The 13,842-nt window shown below is 35.1% G+C and overlaps 1 protein-coding gene and 1 long non-coding RNA gene across 19 annotated transcripts in view; one reads left to right on the forward strand and one right to left on the reverse strand.

Moving 5' to 3' along the window:
- Positions 1–11,383, forward strand: part of LOC143652262 (uncharacterized) — a 29,349-nt gene extending 17,966 nt beyond the window's left edge. The window contains exon 3 of the long non-coding RNA XR_013160538.1: positions 11,119–11,383. This is a non-coding gene — a long non-coding RNA (uncharacterized LOC143652262). The remainder of the gene's footprint in view (positions 1–11,118) is intronic.
- The window catches only part of PEAK1 (pseudopodium enriched atypical kinase 1), a 363,497-nt gene that overhangs the window by 219,967 nt on the left and 129,688 nt on the right, over positions 1–13,842 (reverse strand). The gene's annotated exons all lie outside the window — the stretch shown is intronic.

The following is a 13,842-nucleotide window of genomic DNA, read 5'->3' on the forward strand; positions in this document are numbered from 1 at the left end:
TTCTTAGGATATAAGAAAAACCTTAAGAGAAGAGTCTTAGAAAATAGAAAATCTGCTTTGTCATGACCTTCTTCATATCTCACATTGTTCTATGGTGCTATATTTCAGCTTCTATAGGAAAATATTACATGACACGAAGTAACTGTCATTTCTGGTAACCAAAATATTTGTTCACCTGAATGTAGAGAAATTTCAGATCTTACACGTTCGATTGTGTCAACCTTCTCATAACATCAGCTTGGTTGGGGATGGGAGTGGGAAGAACAGCTTGAGGTAAAAAAAATTGGTTGCATGGGAGGAATTTGCTATAAATAGGCAGAATTTTCAATTTTTCTGGAAGCCATGGGGATCTAAAGATGTAAAAAATATTTATGAGCTGGAAAGCATTTCTACTATGAACTAAAAAATAAACTAGGCAAAATGCCATTTCAGTTACTGTCAGAATGCCACCAGCCACTCACAGCAAGGCAGACTTAGTAACAGGGGATTCCAAATAGCAATAATAGATTTTAAAAGTCCGTTTAAAAATCATTCCTTTTAAAATGGGCAGTGATCGCTGGAGCTATGCTGTATGCTACATTTTAAAACCTGTGGCATAGGAAATGAAATTGATCTTACTGTTTAAAGATTGGGTTCCTTCCCCCTGTGTGATTTCAATTCAAGATTAACATGATGCAGTCCATTTATATCATATCCCAAATTCTCTATTGAGGAGAAAATGAGAACTGAACAAAATGGGAAAAAATTTACTTCCCTTTTAGTGAGAATACATACAAAACTTTTCCAATCTTTTCAGATTCTTCAACATTCATGGCACAGCATATATAAATATATACATATATACATATATATATATATATGGAACCTACTGTATTCTACATACTTTAATTCATTTTCATTCATTGAAAGAACACAAGCACTATATATTTTAAAACTTCAACACTATTAATATGGTTTACAAAGAGGTAGTTCTTTTTTTTACTGTTTTTCCCCCTTTTTTTTTTGTATGGTCAGGCATCGGGAATCGAACCCGGGTCTCTGGCGTGGCAGGTGAGAATTCTGCCTGCCGAGCCATTGTGGCCTACCCTTTTTTGTTTTAAGCTTTCATCTTTTAAATGAGAAAAAGAGGCATCTTAAAAATTGTTTAACAATAGTACTGTTATTTGTCAGAGATTCTAGGTACTTTCAATTCTTGTTGAACTAGACCAATATGGAACAACAATGCAAGTTTTGGTTTGGTAGTGATGACACAGGTAACTAGTAACACAGGAGAGAGCAGTTTTCAGCAGTACTACTGGAAAGAATAAAAAGAATGTCACACAATTTGAGGTCAGTTCACTGTAAACAATCTGCCCTCTGCTCTGGTTGTATTTATTATTAATGAAAAAAAGCCCTACAGCTTCTTTGATGCATTACTTTACTTTCAAATTTGAGGAAACTCTTATTGCATCTTTAACCTAGACTCTATATAAGAGTCTAGGAATATAATGTGTTAAATGGTCTTTTAAAAATTAACATTTCTAAAACTCTGAATTCAAACTGCATAACCAGACCAGATCTTGAGACACCAAGTATCATAGTTTAGGGTGGCAGAATGGACTTGGACATATTCTGTAAATTCTGTTTCATAATTTTATTCATTTCATTCTTCAACCTTGGCAGTTTCTACTCAGTTTATGTACAAAGTCAAGTTCCTTCCCATATCTCCAAAAACTGACCCTCCTCCATGCTTCCCTGGTGTCAGCGGAATCTAGCAGGGATTTGAGCTTCCACCCTCACCAGGCAGGACCTAGGAAGAACAGGGAGTACAAGATAGCGCTAGTTGGCACCTTACTTCCTTCTCCTCCTCCCACTCTTTCTTCTAGAATTGATCATTTTGTTCATCTTAGAATTTCCCTATAATATCTTCAATTTTTCTCAAGGTCTTAGAATCTTTAACTGATCGGTATTACTCTCAATAAATTCCCCCCTCATCCCCTCAACCCTGTGTTTTCTTTTTCTTTCTTATATTTTTATTGTACACAACAAACATACATTCTTGACATACAAATATTCTATACATGATGGACAATCAATGGCTCACAGTATTATCACATAGTTGTGTATTCATCACCATGATCATTTGCATCTCTCCAGCAAAAGAAATAAAAAAGAAAAAACTCATACATTCCATACCCCTTATTCCTTCTTCCCTCTCACTAGTATTTCAAGTTACTCAATTTATTTTAACCCTTGCTCCCACTATTATTTATTTTTTATCCTTTTTTTTTTTTAACTCATCTGTCCATACCGTAGATAAAAGGAGCATCAGACACAAGGTTTTCACAATCACACAGTCACACTGCAAAAGCTATGTCATTATACAATCATCTTCAAGAATCATGATTACTGGAACACAGCTCTACAGTTTCAGGCTTGCATTTGCTTTTATTAAATGTTTAAAAGTTTATTTTAAATATAATTTCAAACTTACAGAAAAAGTCAAGAATAGTATAAAGTTGTTGTTTTCTTTTTCCTGAACCATTTCAGAGTAAATTCCTCAGTCTTTCCTTGACTTTCATGATCTTTGTAATTTGGAAGGTTACAAGCCAGTTATCTTGTAGAAAATTCCTCGATTTGGGTTGATATTTCCTCAAGATTAGATTTAGGTTATCTGTTTTTGGCATAAGTGATGCTATATTCTTTGTACTGCATCCTATCAGGTAGTACATGGTTTGTGATTTGTATAACTATTTGATGTTCTGAGGCATAGAACATCATTTTTACTTGAAAGAACAATTGGCAAACTATGAATATTCTGGCCTGGCTTTTTGGCAGATATTTTCTCAAAAATGAACAAAGTAAAGTTTGCCACTTTAAGGAAACCAATCGACAGTATTTGTTTCCAATGATAAAATTCGATCCAACAGGTGAAAATCAGAATTTTGGAAAACTTGTATTCTCTTCCAAGTACTTTACAACTTCCCAGTACTTAAATTCTTTTCTGATAAGACAGATGGAGATACTAGTAATGTGATTTTTTATATTGTCTAATGAAATGTGTTAACATTTGGAATAGCTGCATAACTCCATGAACCAATAATTTTCAAATGATCAATGGATGATATTACAAAAGTATGCCTGCGTAGAAGATCCATTCAAAGTGCAAAACAGACAAATGCATTTGAATATAAGAGTATGAAAAGTTCATTGACATGATGTGTTTCACACTGCAACTTACTTTTAAGAAACTACTACTTGTAGAGTTCAGCAGTAATATCAAAGAAGAGTATTCACAATTATTTGAAAAACTATTAAAAAATTCATCACTTTCCCAAATACATGTCTTTGTAAGGCTGAATTTTATTTATGTACATCAACCAAAACATATTGCAACGAATTTAATGCAGAAACAGATTGGGTTCCCATTGTTTTCTATTAAGCTAGACAATTGAGGGATTTGCAAAAATGTTAAACAGGACCACTCAAAACTGTATTTTCCAAAACAAAATTATTTTTCATAAAGTGTATTTAACAGGTAATGGCTTGAGTTATTTTCTTTTTAGTAAATAAATAAATATTTTAAATTTTCCACTTTAATTTACAGTAAATGTCAATAGATACAAGCTGCATAAACTCTGGAATCCTCAATAATTTTTAAGAGTATTAAGGAGTTCTGAGACTAAAGTTTGAGAACGACTGTCAATTTACACATCACCACCTACATGGACTTGGGGTTTCTTATTTGTACCATGGGTACATTTCCCACACTCACAACTATATATATAGCAAACAGCAATAATAAAGATGAAGTGACAATATATGGAAAAATTCTACATAAATTGTAAAGGACCAACCAAATAAAAGGGTCATTTTAAATTCATTATTCTCCATCTAAGAATGAAACTCTATAAACTCTAGAGAAATTAAGTCACTTGATAAAATTTTATTACAGGCATCGAACAACTGAAAGCACATGTAACAAAGTTGAAGGATATTAAATAAACAAAATTGGTCAGAGGGAAAGTCTATAAAGAGGGGTAGGAAAGGTTAGTACCAGAGTTTGGACTCTATTGTGCAGATAAAGAGGAGCCACTGAAAGTTCCTATCAGGACAAGAGAAGAAGCATTAATATAGGGTTTCCTGGAAATTAATCTGACTGGTATATGGGGTGGAATAAAATGGAAAATAGATAGAACTAAGGGAAAACAGAACAAGAGATGAGGGTCTTGGTTAGAATTTTAGAACAAGAAAGGAACTTGGAAATAATCTAACACCTTCTCTTTATAAAAGATACTGCAAATTCTTACCACCAAAGATTAGTAAATTTGACACCATTCTCCCGCAATGGCAGTTAACACGGACATCTTTGCTTACTCATTTTCTCAATATGTTTCTGAGACCTAAATTTTTTTTGAGGATTTTAAAGGAAATGAAGGAGGTAGAATGACTAGTTAGGAAGAATTTAAAGGAGTGAGAGAAGGAATCAATATCCCAAGCATTTCAAAACTAAACGTTCCTTGAACTTAACAATGGGAATTCTGAGGGACGCTTTTTGTCCTTTTGTGTTTATATCATTTGTATCGTTTTTCAGAAATCATTTGGCTTTATCTGCACCCACTCTATCTCCCAGTTAAAACAACCAGAAGACAGTTGAGAATAGACATTATACTTTTGTATAACATTCAAAACTGAAGTAGACTTGTGGAAAAGAAAAAGAAAAGGTGACGATCATTTAAAATCCTAGGAGATAAATGCAACAGAATTTGGCATTTATATTTTGAACTGCTTTATCATTCCTTTTTATAGACTAGCTGAAGGTTATTTTGTGTCTCTGGCATTTTATTCTGTCTCACCTGCCTTCCTCTGTCATTCCGAGTTCAGTTTCAAGGTTGAAATACATTATGAAAATCACAGTCAACCAAAGGTAACTTAATTCCAATTTCTCCAAAACTTCATGATTTTCCCATCAATTTCACTTCAATTAAAAGGTCATTTAAAGGAAAGAGGTATGAATAAATCTGAGCTTACAAGTTCTATTGCCATCGTTACCTCACATAAGACTTTTTATTACATTCACCACCTTCATACTCTAATATACTTCATAAAGATAGCATGTGTGTAAACCTCTCCACGAAGGAAGTAACTCCACTTTAGAAAGCTTAACTTCCTGAAGTAAAGGTTCCACGTGCTTTACCTAAAGAAATTATTTTCCATATTTTACCTTGGACATTCCCAATACTTCTTTTTCTTCAATCACTTCTCTCACAAAGCCAATGAAGAAAAATAACAAATGGATATATATACTATTTTCAATATTAAACAACCACTAACATTCAGGCATTTTTAAAAATTTTTATTGTAGTTACATAAATACAACATAATATTTCCCATTGCATTTTTCATCTAGAGCTTCATGACAGAAATTATGACTCACAGCTAAGCCAAATTCCAGGTCTGGTGCTGACAGTATCTGACATTAAGCACATCACAGTTTATGTGAGCCTTGTAGTTCTTGTGTGTGGAGTGAGGGGACTGGACATGTTGATTAGTAAATTCTCTTAAATGAACATTTTAAACTTTTACTCTTATATGCACAGTCCAAAGTTTTAAATTTCTATTGCTGACATTTTCCCAAAGAACATAGGCTCCTTCTGAAAACATTCGTGGAATAAGAATCTATGGAGTTACAGTAAATCACAGAGGAAAGAGTAGCATAAGCAACTGACAAATACAAACATTTAAGCTAATAAAATGTTACAATCATAACAAAAGCCTTCCCTAATATTCTGTACCAACCAACTTTCCTTTGCCTTGGCTCAAATGTCAGTTCTTCTATAAAACCCCTCCTGCCTCAGGTTTTATGCCAGGTTCCCATCGCATATGACTTCCCCTCTAACAAAGTACTAAGGCCAGACTACAACACTTTCTTCCTTATTCAAAGTTGTAAGCTGGATCACAATAGATGTCAACTGGATTGCACATTTTAATTTTTGTATGCACTTCCCTATTTCAACCACACAGGGACAATTTTGAGAAGGGTTTATCAAAACAATCAACAAATACTGGAAAAAAGTAACCCTAATCTCTTGGAGTCTGCTCTTAAATTTTGTGTTTATAAGGCTGGGATATTATCAGTTTGTGTTCTAGTTTGCTAGCTGCCAGGATGCAATATATTGGAAATGGAATGGCTTTTAAAAAGGGGAATTTAATAAGTTGCAAGTTAACAATTTTTAGGCCATGGAAATGTCCCAATTAAAGCAAGTCTATAGAAATGTCCAATCTAAGACATTCAGGGAAAGATACCTTGATTCAAGAAGGCCAATGAAGTTCAGGGTTTTTCTCTCAAGCGGAAGAAAGGCATAAGGTGAACACGGTCAAGGTTCTCTCTTGGCTGGAAGGGCACGTGCTGAACACAGCATCATCTGCTAACTTCCTCTTCAGCTACCTGGGAGGCATTTTCCTTTTTCATCTCCAAGGTCACTGTCTGGTGGACTCTCTGTTTCGTGGTTACGTGGTGTTCACTATTGTGGCTTTCTCATGGCTCTGTTGTTCTTTCCTGCTCTCTCCAAATCTCTAGCTTTCTCCAAATTGTTTTCTCTTTTACAGGATTCCAGTAAACTAATCAAGACCCACCCCAATGGGTGGAGTCACATCTCCATCTAATCAAGTTTAACACCCACATTTGATTGAGTCACAGCTCCAAGGAAATAATCTAATTAAAGCTCCCAACATACAGTACTGAATAGGGATTAGAAGAAACGGCTGCCTTTGCAAAATAGGATTAGGATTAAAACATGGCTTTTCTAGGGTACATAAATCCTTTCCAACTGGCACAGTTTGAAAACTGTGAGGAAGAATTCTTCAAATTTGGTTATAGCCTTTGTGATTCTTAGCAAGTATTAGGAATATTAACATATTCCTAAATATATAGCTTATATATATTCCTAAGTATATAGTATATAGCTTTTTATATTAGCTGCTTAACAAATGTTTGTTGAATACGTAATGAATAAAAGATTTAAAATGTGAGAATTAACATTAATATGGCACAACTTTTCAGGCAAACTAATGGTTATTGAGCAGAATGAATATGAAAAATGGCTATTTTTACATAAGCTTTCACTTGATAATTTGATGTAAGGGAAAGCATAGGAGTAACCAGACATACTGCATGACAATCTCTCTGAGCCTCTGTCTCCTCACTTGTAAAACTGGAACATAGAGTTGATATAAAGATTAGAGATAATGTATGGAAATTATCTATTAATCCCTAATCCATGGTAGATAGTCAATAAATAAATAGCAATATGATGTGATACATTCCTCAACATAACTTTGGACATAATAGAGATTAAAACCCTTTCCTCTTTGCTTCATTTTCAACACACTCCTCATTTGTAACTAAGTCCCTTCTGATGACACTCTAGATAATGAATTTCAGCTATATATGCCTTTCCCAAATATCAGCTTCATTACAAACTTATATTAGAAGGAAAATCTTCCTTCTAATAAATACTTTAAAAATCATAAAAAGTTTCAACATTTCATTGCTTTTCTGAATCAAGAGCAGTAATAACATTTATGATACTGAGCACTGAGGTTTACGGAGTGGTAAATAGCTTTTGTGGCTGATGAAGCATCTCTGTTTCAGTTCACATACTCTGGTACCATCAGCATTACCCCTTTATTAAATGCTTGTGTTTGTTACACAAGGGCCCCTTCTGATCCTACACCTTTCAACAAATGTTAGGATGGGGGGGAATCTAAATTATTGGAGGAGATGCTATTAACACAAACTCTAATCAAAGCTGGGTCAACAAGATGGCATTGTGAGAAAGTTTTACTGTTTGACACAAAAAACAAAATTCAGAAAAGCTATCCTTTGGAAAGAGATCAATTCCATTTGAAATGTTTGAATTTTGAGAGTACAAGTAAAACCACAAATATCAAGTGCAAGAAGAATGCTACCTTCCCAAATTTTTTGTTGGAAATGAAATAATCGTCTATAGCTATAAAGCCATTTCATAATTTGCATGTGATATTAATATTTTAGCCCTTGAATAGCAAAAGATCAGAAGAACACAATTTTGTGTAATTACCAAATATGGATGTGTCTTCTCTTCTTTATGGGGATAAAGAAGAAGTTAAAGGAAATACCTTAGAAACCCCTGACAAATTATCCACAGGGGATTATAGTTCATATCAAGTTCAGCCGCTGTCACTACTTTTGACTCACCTAATTCAAGCAGCAAGTGGTAAAACTGTACTTCTGAACAGACAGGTAGAATAACATGTAAGACAGCTACAAGTTATAATTTATAGTGGAACTTGAGTTTTTCAGCAAAGGAAATAAAACATCTTTATGGCTACAAACCAACAACAATCTGTATGTCCTGGGTGGCAAAATGTTGGATGTACTGTATTTGTGAAATTGAAAAACTGATCACAGACTGAAAATGATGGTGATATGCAGATGTAACGGTGTGATAAAGTGAAAAAGTGGTCACACATCAAATAAATCATCACCTATACTAGTTTCCATCACCCAAATAGTCTTTGCCCCCAATCCAAATTTAATCTGCCAAATATGACTGGATGAATAGCTTTTTCTGATCTGAGAACTAAATACCAAATCACATTTCATAGATTCTCACAACTATTTTTTCTTGTATTATTTTGGACTTGCCACAAAAACCTATCAACGTTTTATATACAATCACCTTTATTGCTTACACAAATGAAAGGGGACAAAAACAGAAATGTTATGTATTTGAGTAGGAGGATAAAAAGAACTTTAAGCTATGACATATGAGGAACTGGGCCTATTCTTCCTGGAGAAAACCTACCTAGGAAGGACCTGATAGCTGTCTGCAAATATATGAGTTCTCATACAACAAATAGTGCTAAGATCTAAAGCCAGAGCTCTGATGAAATTTTAAGAAGGCAGGTTTCAACTCACTATATGGAAGACACTATATGGAATCTCTTACTTATGGAAGGTAGAGGACACTTAGCAACCAAATGATATTGAATTGAGAGGTGGTTGGACTAAATGACTTCTAAAGCCTCTTTCAACCTTTGAGTCTATGACTTTATAATATATATTTAGACTTATAACCAAATCAATGTTTTTCAGGGGTTCATGAAATCACACAAATGTTCTGAATGTAAGGTTTGGGTTTGAGGGCCATGGTACGGAGGAGTAGAATGCTTACTCTGAACCAGTCCTTTTACAAATCCTTATATGTTCCTGAGTCATAACACCCATTTAAGTTGAGCTTTCCTTTTTTTTTTTTCCAGAACTTTTCTGTCTGAACAAAGAAAAATTCTCTGTGGGTTTTATTAAAAATACAAAACAATACCACTACCACCAAACAACCACACATACACACGCACAACAAAAACTAAATAAGTGGAGAAGAAAATGGGTTGCATTATGGAAAAGATTTTGAGAAAGGAATCTAGGGAGCTGACAAGGGCTATATTTAAGAGTTGATCAGGAAGTCCAGACAGGACAGAAATCTAATGAGATGAGTGAAATGAGCAGTTTGTAATACAAGCAGGTGGAGTGAAGGTTTGTGGAAGTGTGAATGCAGAAAAGATACTTTTAAAGATAGGAGATACAATCAGTATTGAAAATTAAATGCAACTATATGCTTTCCTAGCTACTCAACTATACAAGTTTATACAAAAGACAGGATGAGGGAAGCTCATATAAAAAAGGAACATGACCTAGACCTGAATGAAGACATAGTGAGGAAGTGTTGAGATCTGAAGGATGAGATCTAAATGATGCCTGTTTCAGACAGTGGAATAACACATGTAAAGGCTGTGAGATGAGAGGGAGCATGGTATGTTTAAGGAACTGAAAGAACACAAGTGGCACTAGAGAAGGAAGAAAGCAGGAGTCAGTCTATGTAGGACATTACATACTATGTTAAGTTTTAGTTTATAATCAAAGATCAATAGGAAATCAAGAAGAGTTTTAAAACACGAGGAGTATAATGTTCAGAGTTGGAGTATGAAAAGAATACTGGATACTGGGTATAGTATAGTATGGATTTTTACAAGTTATCAAAGTAGGAACACAGAGACCCTTTAAACAGCTTATTATGAGAGTAGCTTAGAACAAGGTGGTGGTGGAATTGGAGACAGAAAGTGGAATAATCCAAGAGATATTTCCAATATAACTTCCAGAAATACATGATAACAGAGGTTGGGTATAGGGATCTTCGAGAGGGAGAGGGGCAGAATTAAGGAATTTTCTAAAAGAACAGCCCTGAGTCTTAAAGGACCATAAGGAATCAGGGAAAGTAAGAATTTTGGACTGAAGGAATGTTTGAACAAATAAGAACAGAGAAAACTAAAAACAGATGTAGTTAAATATTTGGAATGAAGTTGTGGGGCGGTGAGTGGGGACTCTGCCATGAGATAAAGCTGGACAGCCAGAGTCAGATCCTGCGGGCCTCTCAAGTGAAAAAAATTGAACTTTACTCTAGAGATGAGACATAATTTTACTGAAAAAGAAACATGGTTTTATCTGCCTTTTAGAAAGACTACTCTGTCAGTGGTGTAGGAAGGGATGAACAATGGGGGCGGCAGGGGACTGACTAGGTATGAAGTGTTGTAATGTGAAATATATGAGGATCAGAACTAATACAGGAGCAGAAGAAATAAGAAGGTAGGACAAAAAAATATTTACCAGGTAAGAAAAATAGGGCATGGCAACCAAATGGATGAGGGGAATTAGAAGGGATCAGTAAAGAGTGAAAACCATTTACAGATTTAGAGAATATTATTGAGAAGTAGGTTAAAAGGAGACATGAAAGGTAAATGTGAACAAGTAAATGAAAAATATTACTACGTTTTGTTTTTAACTATAGTTACCCATGTCCTTATCCGATTCCGCATACCATTATTAAACAGGTTCATTGAGTACAGGGGTAATACTGGTAGAGTTTCTCTTTGTTCTACATATTATGGAGTCTTTTAAGTCATAGATCCACAACAGATAGTTTTTAAATAAATGAAAAATAATTCTGCCAACTAAGTTGATATCTGAATTGGCTAGGATTGTGTGCTGGGCTGCAATTACAGAAAAGCTGAGTAACCGTAGCTTATTTTCTTTTATTTCAGGCAAGAAGGGTGGAGTTAGACAAACTAGGGATGGTTTAACCATAGGTCAGCAACAACATCACAGAAAAAGGTTACTTCTATCTTCCTGTTGTGCATTCCCTAGTATTTGTTTTCATACTCATGTTGAATCCCCAGACTTCAATTCTGTACAGACAAGAAGAAAGCTGAAGGACCCAAAGATATCAACTGCAAACTACAATCTATAATATTTGCATTTATATACCAAATATGAATTCTGTTTTAGCAAATGTCATCAGTTGGCTCATTAAATATCCATTTTCAATTTCCTTTTCCCTCCCTTCCTCTTTCTTAGATACCTTTCAACCAGACTTGGTTAGGTAGGTATAAGTGCAAGTCTCCTGGGAAGGGCTTTCTTTTCATAATTAAGTCATTATGTAAGGATTTGATATATGAGTTTATAAGCTGCCAGAATGCAATATACCAGAACTGGAACAGCTTTAGAAGGGGGAATTTAATATGTTACAAATTTATAGCTCTAAGCCTATGAAAATGTCCAAATTAAGGCACCAACAAGAGGTTCCCTTCACTCAAGAAAGGCCAATTGGTCTAGAACACCTCTGTCGGCTGGGAAGTCACGTGGCTAGCATCTGCTGGTCCCTTGCTCCTGGGCTCCACTGCTTTCAGGTTCTGTGTGGGAATTCCTCAGTTTGCTTCTCTGGGTCTGGCTCTCATCTCTTGGCTCTCTACGGTTTTGGCTTGCTTAATAAAATCTCATGGTGACATCTGCTGGGCTCCAGGCATCTCCAAACATCCATGTCTCTGTTCTCTGAAGTAACTGTTCTCCAAGCATCCACATCTGCTCTCTCTGTTGGCTCTGAGGCTTCTGTTGTTTCTCTAGGCTAGGCTCTGTCATTTCTATCATTTCTGTCACCTCTGACTCTCACCAAAATGTTTCCTCTTTTAAATGATTCCAGTAAACTAATCAAGACCCACCTGGAATGGGTGGAGTCACATCTCCAGCTAATCAAAGGTCATACCCACAATTGGGTGTGTCACATCTCCGTAGAGATTATCTAATTAAGTTTCCAAACTACAGTACTGAATTGGGATTAAAAGAAATGGCTGCTCCCACAAGATTGGCTCAGGATCAAAACATGGCTCTTCTGAGGTACATAATACTTTCACTATCTACAATGGTGCCCAGATTTTGGTTTCTAATACCAATCTCTATTAAAAGAAAGTAGAGCTCCTTGGAAAAATGGCTGATCCTAAGAATGGCTCAGGAAATACAACATAAGCCTGGGGCATTATAATGCTAGAAAATAAGAGCTTAATACAAACACCAAAAACAAAATCTGACTGATGTCAAAGGGAAAGAGGGAGCAACTGAAAGAGCTCCCAATGACCAAAGCTGGAACAATGTGAGCAATGAAATAAAACAATATTGGATTGTAACCCAAAGTATAAAATAAATATCCATGAATTCATATTGATATAAATGACTGAATATATAAATACATGGGGACATGACAAATCTCCTATACAAAAGAATTCCAAATAATTTATGTAGAAACTCTATCCTTGAGGAAACTCCTAAGTGTGAGCTCTGCATAGTGACTTCCTTCCAAAAAAATAATGTATAGAGGGGTGGTGGTGGGGGCAGTAAACATTACCTCAACCAGATGATCAAGGTTAACATCTATAGTGAAATGGTCATGTTAACAGAATGTACCCTTGATATGATGTGATGAAAATGGCACTTTATCTTTGTGGTCTTCCTCCCCAAAACCTTTGCCACTAATCATGAGAAAACATCAGACAAATCCCAGTAGAGCAGCATTCTACAAAATACCTGACCAGCATTCCTCAAAACTTTCAAGGTCATCAAAACCAAGGAAAATGTGAGGAACTGTCACAGTCAAGAGGAGCCTAAGAAGACACCCAGGTATCCTGGGTGGCATCCAGAAACATAAAGAGGACACTAGGTAAAAAGTAGGGAAATTTGAACAAACCATGGACTTAAGTTAATAATAATGTACCAATATTGGTTTATTAATTATAACAAAGATACCACACCAAGGTAAGATATTAACAATGGGGGTTATTGTGTATGTGTGTGTTGGGAAGAGGAGATATTTGGGAACATTCTGTAATATCTTCTCAATTTTTCTGTAAATCTAAAATTGTTCTTTTTTAAAAAAGCATATACACACATACACATAATTGCTATCTATAATGACACCACAGTATTAACCCCCTGAAATGCATTTTATCAGTTTTTGTTTTCCTCTATGAGCACGTGTGTTCACATATCAAACAGGTTTCTGGTTTTTCTTTTTATTTTAGTTATGTAATAAATACATATATACTGTACAAAAATCAGAAAATACATATTTAAAAAAACTTCTGTAATGCCACCACCCACAAATAATGATGATTGCCATATTTCGATATACATCCTTCCAGTCATGTATGTATACATCTATTCTTCTGGGTACTACACCCTCATTACTCATTTCCTAATTCAAAATACCCATGATTAGAGCTCAGCTCAAAAGTTTCTTTCACTGAGAAATCCTACTGGCTCCCTAGACAAGGTTAAGTATTTCAAACAGGTGCTTCCACAGCCCCCTGTACTGCATTTTTCTAGTACTTATCATAGTTGTAATCAAATAATCAGTTGGGAAATTAATCATTATTAATGTCTGTCTTTCTACTAAAATCCAAGCTTCACATATTATCCATCATGGTTTCCCCAGCATG

The sequence above is a fragment of the Tamandua tetradactyla genome, chromosome 12 (assembly GCF_023851605.1).
Source record: "Tamandua tetradactyla isolate mTamTet1 chromosome 12, mTamTet1.pri, whole genome shotgun sequence".
In the NCBI taxonomy this organism is placed as follows: domain Eukaryota; kingdom Metazoa; phylum Chordata; class Mammalia; order Pilosa; family Myrmecophagidae; genus Tamandua; species Tamandua tetradactyla.